General features: G+C 49.7%; 1 pseudogene; it reads right to left on the minus strand.

Moving 5' to 3' along the window:
* Positions 1–2,341: 2,341 nt before the first annotated feature.
* Positions 2,342–6,704, minus strand: LOC147980229 (uncharacterized; annotated as a pseudogene).
* Positions 6,705–8,493: the final 1,789 nt, after the last annotated feature.

The following is an 8,493-nucleotide window of genomic DNA, read 5'->3' on the forward strand; positions in this document are numbered from 1 at the left end:
GCCGCTGCCGTCCTCTTCATCACCGCACCCCGCCACCGCCCGTCGCCTCGTCCTCCTCGTCTCTTCCTCGCCGGACGCCGTGGACGCGCGCCGTCCCGCCGCTGCCGAACGCCTCCTCGTCCTCCTCCCCGCCGGTCTTCCCCGACCACCCCCGAGCCCATTGCCCCGTTGCCCTACTCCCCCCCCCCCCCCCCGTGAGCTCCCCCCCTTCGCCCTCCTCTCCCCCTAGGTCACCTCGGCCGTCGCCGCTCGACGCGCTCCGGCGCCACCGTCGCCCGCGCCGGGCCGTCCCGCCCCCGGCCCCTCCCCGCTTCCCCGTGCGGCTCCCCAGCCGCGGCCGCCGCGCCCTTCCCCCCCTGGTCGCCTCGGCCACGTGCACGGGCACCACCGGCCGCGCCATCGCCCCGCCTCGCCTCGCGCCACAGCCGCTCGCCGTCCCTCGCCCGCTTCCTGCCCTGGCCGCGCCGGCTTCGCCCGACCGCGCTCGCGCTAGGCTGGCCCCGGCGCCGCCTCGTCGTGGCCTCACCGCCCTGCCTTCCCCTGCGCCGCGCGCCCGCGGACCGCCCCCTGCTACCGCGCTGCCGCGCCGCTCGCCGGCGACACCCCGCCGTGCCCTGGTTGCCTCGCCCCCCCGGACGGGCTCGACCCCGCACGGGGCGCCCGTAACCGCACGCCCGCTATGGCCCTAGGCCACTGACCGAACGGGCCCAGCCCCCCCCCCCCCCCCACAAAAAAAATTAATTAAAAAAAATTAAAATAAAATAAATATAATTAATAAAAATAAAAATGATTTAATAAAATTAATTATTAATTAATTGAGAAATTAATTAAGTTAATTAATCCGGTTTAATTAATTTAATTAACTAGTTAAGTTTAATTAAACTGTAATTAGATTAACCTAAACCCTAATTAATCTAATTAGAGGATGACAGGTGGGTCCCCCCTGGACCCACATGTCAGGTTGACCAAGTCAACTCTGTTGACTGCTGATGTCAGCATGACATCATGCTGATGTCATTAAATCATTTTCGAATTAATTAAATAATTAATTAAATCTCAGAAATTAATAAAATCTTTAGAAAATCATATCTTTTAATCCGTAGCTCGGATGGAAAAACTTTGTACATGAAAGTTGCTCAGAATGACGAGACGAATTCGGATACGCAGCCCATTTATCCGCCACACATCCCTAGCATAGCAAACACGCAACTTTCCCCCTCTATTTCACCGGTCCGAAAACGCGAAACACCGGGGATACTTTCCCGGATGTTATCCCCCTTCACCGGTATCACCTACTACCGCGTTGGGGCACCTCTAACGCCGTAACTTGACATGTCATGCATCGCTATGCATCTGTTTGCTTAAATATTTATTGTTTCTTCCCCCTCTTCTCTCCGGTAGACCACGAGACCGACGTCGCTGCTGGGGCCCCGACCGACTACGCTGTTGACGACCCCTCTCTCTTGCCAGAGCAACCAGGCAAGCCCCCCCCTTTGATCACCAGATATCGCCTACTCTTTTCTCTACTACTTGCATTAGAGTAGTGTAGCATGTTACTGCTTTCCGCTAATCCTATTCTGATGCATAGCCTGTCCTTGCTACTACTGTTGTTACCTTTACCTGCAATCCTAATGCTTAGTATAGGATGCTAGATTATCATCAGTGGCCATACATTCTTGTCCGTCTGCCATGCTATATTATCGGGCCGTGATCACTCGGGAGGTGATCACGGGTATATACTATATACTTTATACATGATACATGTGGTGACTAAAGTCGGGTCGGCTTGTGGAGCACCCGCGAGTGATTCACGGATTGGGGGCTGAAAGGACCTTTGTCCCAACGGCCCTCTGTGTGGATCTTTGTGGCGGAGCGACAGGGCAGGTTCCGACCACCTAGGAGAGAGGTGGGCCTGGCCCTGGTCGGCATTCGCGGATACTTAACACGCTTAACGAGATCTGGGTATTTGATCTGAGTTTGGCCATTTGGTCTATACGCACTAACCATCTACGCGGGAGTAGTTATGGGTATCCCGGCGTCGTGGTATCAGCGGAAGCCTTCTTGACGTCAGCGACGGAGCGGCGCGCGCTGGATTGGACTGGAACGCCACTAGGCTAGGTCTGCTTCCGGCCGCCCACGCAACGTGCAGGTGTGCTAAGGGCGATGGGCCCAGACCCCTGTGCGCTTAGGTTTAGACCGGCGTGCTGACCTCTCTGTTGTGCCTAGGTGGGGCTGCGACGTGTTGATCTTCCGAGGCCGGGCATGACCCAGAAAAGTGTGTCCGGCCAAATGGGATCGAGCGTGTTGGGGTATGTGGTGCACCCCTGCAGGGAAGTTAATCTATTCGAATAGCCGTGATCTTCGGTAACAGGAGGATTTGGAGTTGTACCTTGACCTTATGACAACTAGAACCGGATACTTAATAAAACACACCCTTCCAAGTGCCAGATACAACCGGTGGTCGCTCTCTCACAGGGCGACGAGGGGAGGATCATCGGTTAGGATTATGCTATGCGATGCAACTTGGTGAACTTACCTTTTGCTCTCTTCTGCATGCTGCAATATGGAGGTGGCCAGAAGCGTAGTCTTCGATAGGACTAGCTATCCCCCTCTTATTCCGGCATTCTGCAGTTCAGTCCACATATGATACCCTTACTCCATTTGATACCCATGCATATGTAGTGTAGCTCCTTGCTTGCGAGTACTTTGGATGAGTACTCACGGTTGCTTTCTCCCCCTTTTCCCCCTTTCCTTTCATTCTGGTTGTCGCAACCAGATGTTGGAGCCCAGGAGCTAGACGCCACCGTCGACGACGACCCCTACTACACCGGAGGTGCCTACTACTACGTGATGCCCGCTGACGACGACCAGGAGTAGTTTAGGAGGATCCCAGGCAGGAGGCCTGCGCCTCTTTCGATTCGTGTCCCAGTTTGTGCTAGCCTTCTTAAGGCAAACTTGTTTAACTTATGTCTGTACTCAGATATTGTTGCTTCCGCTGACTCGTCTATGATCGAGCTCTTGTATTCGAGCCCTCGAGGCCCCTGGCTTGTAATATGATGCTTGTATGACTTACTTTATTTGTAGAGTTGTGTTGTGATATTTTCCTGTGAGTCCCTGATCTTGATCGTACACGTTTGCGTGTATGATTAGTGTACGATTGAATCGGGGGCGTCACAATTATTCATGCCTAGAAACTTCCGTGTGCAGCCACAAGACATTATGGGCTCTGGCATAGTTAAGTAAGTTGTGGGAAACTTTTCCATGATGGGCTAGTAGATGTAGGGGGGTTGTAGGTGTACCGGCCTATCTAACAGTTAAGGGGACCTCTTCGGAAAGACTGTGTCTCGATAATCCGGTTCTCAAACATCAAGCAGTGCGAGGAATTCAATAGAGGAGATTGAGTCTTCTGGGAAAAAGTGCGCAAACCTCTACAGAGTGTACAAACTAATCATAATTAGCCGTGTCCCCGGTTATGGACATCTTGAGTATCTAGAAGTGAATTATTTGTTGATCTCATCGCTCTATTTAATGAAATTGTTGGGTTATTAATGATTTGGTGATTTTGGGATTGAGTTGGGGTTACCTTCTCAATATGGGTAATTTAACTTAGTAGTAAATAAAATTTATTCCTTTGTTGTAGGGAAAAATTAGCTTTATGCAAAATTTAAACTTAGAGCCTCCACCAGTCAAATATGCATATAAAGATAGATATTTTCATTATTATTCTATGGTGTGAAATTGTCAGTACTTTCAATGTACTGACCTATATGGCTGCAACATCTCATGTTGTAGGATTCTTACGACGAGTAAGTGATACGTTAGGGTCATGATGTCTACACTCAACTTTGCCGTTGGTGTTGTTGGGACTCCACAGCTTTGTTGTTTCTTCCGTTATATGGATTGAGGTAATAGTATTTACATTACTCTATACATGTGATTTACCTCTGTTATAAATCCTCGAGTACCGTGTGTGTCTACATACCGATCTAGGAATGACACTTAAGCACAGAGACTTCGAACCATTCGGGTCGGGTTGCTAAAGTTTGCGGTGTGTTTGCGGGTCGAAACCCTATCCCCCCGCCGCCACCGAGCTCCGCAATTCCCCACTCCCCTTCTCACAATTCTCGCCGCCGGCAAGCCCCTTCCGCCTCCAGCCGCCATGTGGGGCCGCATGTGGAGCTTCGGACGCGGCTCCAGGAGCAGATCCGGCGGCGGCAGCGACCCCGAGCGCGGCGGGGAGTCCGGCCGGACGGCGCAAGGGAGCGCGGGGCGAGGAAGTAGACCAACGGCGGCCTCTCACCATCGCTGAGCTTCCGCGTCCGCGAGACGGATGAATACGACCGTTGGCACGGCTGTACGCCGTCCTCGGCCACGGGCTCGTCCTCCACGGCGAGATCTTCCCACGCCGCGAGCTCCTCCTCTTCCGGCGTGAGCCTTCTCCCCGTGAAGAGGGAGTGGTCGGAGGAGCCGGACGAGATTGAGTTCGTCCCCGTCAAGTAGGAGCCCGAGGAGCTCGGAAGCCGCAGAGTCGTCGGGCCGGAGGATTTCATCGCCGATGTCGACGCGGTCGCGGCCGCCATTGCCGAGCGGAGCTTGCGCGAGGAGGCGGAACGTCGGTGCCACCACGAGGAGCTCGACGACCTCGTGTTCCAGCAGGCGGTCGCGGCCAACCTCGCCGCCAAGGAGAAGGACGACGAATGGCGGTGCATCCGCGAGGAGCAGAGGGAGAAGTACATTGACCTCGGCAGCTCCGGCGAGGAGGATTGAGCTCCTCCACGGCATCGTCAATGGCCGCGAGCTCGACGCCGTGAGATCCCCATCCCCTCTAGTACTAGTACTTGTGTAGTATGTAGTATGAATTAATGTTTGTAGTGTTTGATCATGTAATATATGTAGTATGTGATGAACTACTATGGTGCAATTTCTCTCGCGAAACTGTTTTTTTTTTTAAATTATGCAGTTTCAACTATGGTTTCTGATCGGCTGCGCTCGTTTTCGACCTGCAAACGAGATCTTCGTCAAACTGCAAACACGTTTTGCGGGTCGGTATTTTGCGGGGTCTGCTAGAGTTGCTCTTACTCCTCATTTCTTGCGCTATCAGCTCTAAACAAGAGAGAGACATGGACTATCTGCTCGCAACCTCAAATGTCCCCGATAAGAAATAAAAACACAAAAATTGTAAAATCGAAAATTGATTTTTTTTAATGGCAACAAGCATTGATGATTTTTTTACATGCTTGCAATTTTTTGAAGAAAAAACATTTCTACATGTTCTGGCCCAAAAAAAGAATCGATGATCAAAAATACTAGTATGGAATGCATTTCCAAGGACTGATATTTTTTGTCCAGAGCATTGGGAATTTTTTTTCTCATCACGAAACTGTGTACGTATGTAAGACATTCAACAATGTTTAATTCCAAAAACTTCAGAATTTCTGTTGTTATTCATTTTTATTTTTCATGGGTCAATATGCATTTATGCTCAGGAGAAGAATGGTACTTTCACAATGAGAGCTCCTATTCAACCCATTATTTGTAGAATATCCCCTCTAACTGCGTGCTACTGCGTGCTGGGTCGACGGCCCATGTCGCGCTTCTTTTTACGGTTCCAGTATGTTCAGCCGTTTCTTTATTTCGGTCAGATTTTCAATCGACTTTTTTATTTCAACAATTTTTGAAGCGTTCACAAAATTTTCCGAACATGAATTTAGAAAAATGTAAAATGAAATGTTCATGAGTTAGAGAAAGCTCATAATTTGATTTAAAAAAATATGAGTCTTATAGAGATGTTCATGGATTTAAGAAAAAGGTTCATGCATTTTTAAATGATAAAGAAAAATTATAAAAAATATTCACAAAAGTTGGAAAGTGTTCTTGTATTAAAAATGGAAAATATAAGAAGAAAAAGGTAAAAATGATTGGCATTTTTTAGGAGTCAAAATAAATGGCAGAAACTTATTTACTCACTCGCTCGTGTCGCTCCCCGGGGCATGGCTCTGGCGATAACCTAGCTGCGCCCCCCGTTCGTCCCCCTTCTTCACTCTAGCTCTCGCTGCCGGAGGATGTCGACGGGCAAAGCCCACCCGACGGATGGTGGCGGCGGGGCCCCTTTGTCACGCGTCGTGCGGCTTCGGCCAAGAATGGAGGCTTGCATCTGGCGGCGACTGCGTCTTGGCGACGCAGGCAAGCCGAGGCGACGGCCTCGGGCTCAGCGGCGGCATTGTTCCTCCCTTCCCCCAACTGGGGCATGTGGGGCGGTGCTAATGCCAACCACCGTCGATCTGGCGCCCGGCGCCCGGATCTGGCGATAGAGGCGCTCCGGTGTGCTATGATGATGACGGTCTGGTGATGCGGCTATGGGGGCGGGGGTTTCTAGGATCCCCTCCCTCGGTCGGGGGAGTTGTGGTGGCAGCGGCAAGCTGTAGTTCTTTGATGGCGGCGCCGCGGCGCCGTGACGGTGGAAGCTTTTGCTGGTGCCCGTGGATCTGTGGTGTGACAACGAGCCATGGATCGAGGACGGTAGTGCGGTGGTGCCGCTCTGGGTGGCCCCGGTGTGTTCATTTCTGGCGCTGGGTTGTGGGCATCGGCTCGGCGACGTGAGGTGTCATCCTACGGCTGGCTGCTATGGTTGGCGTGGTGGACGACGGTCGGTAGCTTCGGCTCGGCGGGATTGGCTTGGCTTGTACGCGGGGACAACTTGGATGTTCGGGTGTGGGTGCGGCTGGTGTTCGTTGACTCGTTCCGAGTAAAAACCTTGTGCTGACTATGTCGTGTTGCGAATATGCCCTAAAGGTAATAATATTTGTATTATTATATTTCTTTATTCATAATTAAAAAATTTATATTCTATGCTTTAGCTGTTATGATCCTAGAATATGCGATTCAGTGGAAAACTCATATGCACGTGTGAAATGATAAACGGTTAAATAAAAAGGTTCCCGGTCTTGCCTCTAGGACTAGCTCAAATGTTGTTGGTGATCACGTTTTCTGGATTTTAGGATATTATTTAGTGTAATCGATAGTCCTAAAACAACATTCAGATTATGACATTGGAAGAATGATCATATTGAATCGACTCAAACTTGTCTCTTATGAATTGAGTTTATATCGTATGTAATCAATTGTAATAACATGGAGTGTTAATGTATGATTTTTCTCCTTCGACAATGAGATTATCGTAGTCACTTCTTACCATATGGTGGACTATGGGGTTTCTCAAACGTCACCTATAACACGATGATCATAACGACAAATTACAGACTCATCGGAAAGTTTGACAAGGGACTAGATAGCTCGAGAGTGAGATTTGCTCCTCCGACAATGGAGAGATATTCTTAGGGCCTTCCCGGTGTGAAGGCATCCATCATTGTCTGGCCAGACATAGGTGACTACGTCACGGGGATGCTAGAACACGACAAAGAGAAATAAGAACAAAACAGGTAACGAGGATAACGGTATAGTGAGCATGTGATGACTCGGGAGGATACCGATGCATCCTGGGTTTTGTGAAGTATCACGAAGCAAAAGGAACTTCACATGATAACCAAAGTTTCACTCGAATGTCATTCGTGTGCTCATAGTGATAGATATGGAAGTCCACGATTCCGCTATCGCTCATTGAACAAACGGTTTCATTCATGTCTATGAGTTACCGAATCTACGGGGTCACAAGCTTAAGGCAATAATGATCTACAGAGTGTCAGTACGAGTGTCAGTACGGGGTCTATGAATATTTATGAAACAATGACCTATATATTTGTGGAATTGTTTCATAAATATTCAAAATAGTTTCTAGAGGATCCGGAAGCGTTTCGGGGTCACCAAAAGGATTTCGAAGAGTACCGGGTAATGCCGGGTATTACCGATAAGCAATATATAGGTGAAAAATGTTTCCATGAAGGGTATAATATTTATTATAGACTTTTATATTAAATTTAATATCAACGGACCTTAAAAGGCCAAACCGGAGAAGGCCACAAGGGCCCAAGTGGAGGTGGCGCACCCCTTTTCCATAATGGAAGGCCGAATCCTACTAGGGGAGGAGTCCAACTCCTCCCCCTAGGCTGGCGCACCAAGGTGGGGGCTTCCCTCCTTGGTTGCCGCCCTCTCCCTCCCCCTCAACCTATATATACTAGGGTTTTTTTCTCTATGGAGATACACAAATTTTGGAGCCTCCTCTAGTTCCCTCTAATTCTAGTTCTAGTTCATCCTAGTTGATCTAACTAGAGCTAGATCTAGATCTTCTGATCCTCATAATTAGAAGCCAAGTGTGGTTCTAATCTCCTCCCTCTAGTTCTCTGGCGATGATTCGCTCTGGATGGTGAAGCACTGCCGGGCCGTGAAGGTTGCACGCTTGCAACCAAGTAGAGAGGTTGTGCGTTCAGTCTTTGGTTCGAGGGACTGTTCGTGGATGGTTAGCAGGATCGTTCGTCGATGGTTCAAGCAACTCCAAATACTATCTACACCGACACATTCTTCTTCCGCCGCAACTCA

This window comes from Triticum urartu, chromosome 3A (genome assembly GCF_056163025.1).
Source record: "Triticum urartu cultivar PI428250 chromosome 3A, HENAU_Tu73, whole genome shotgun sequence".
Classification (NCBI taxonomy): domain Eukaryota; kingdom Viridiplantae; phylum Streptophyta; class Magnoliopsida; order Poales; family Poaceae; genus Triticum; species Triticum urartu.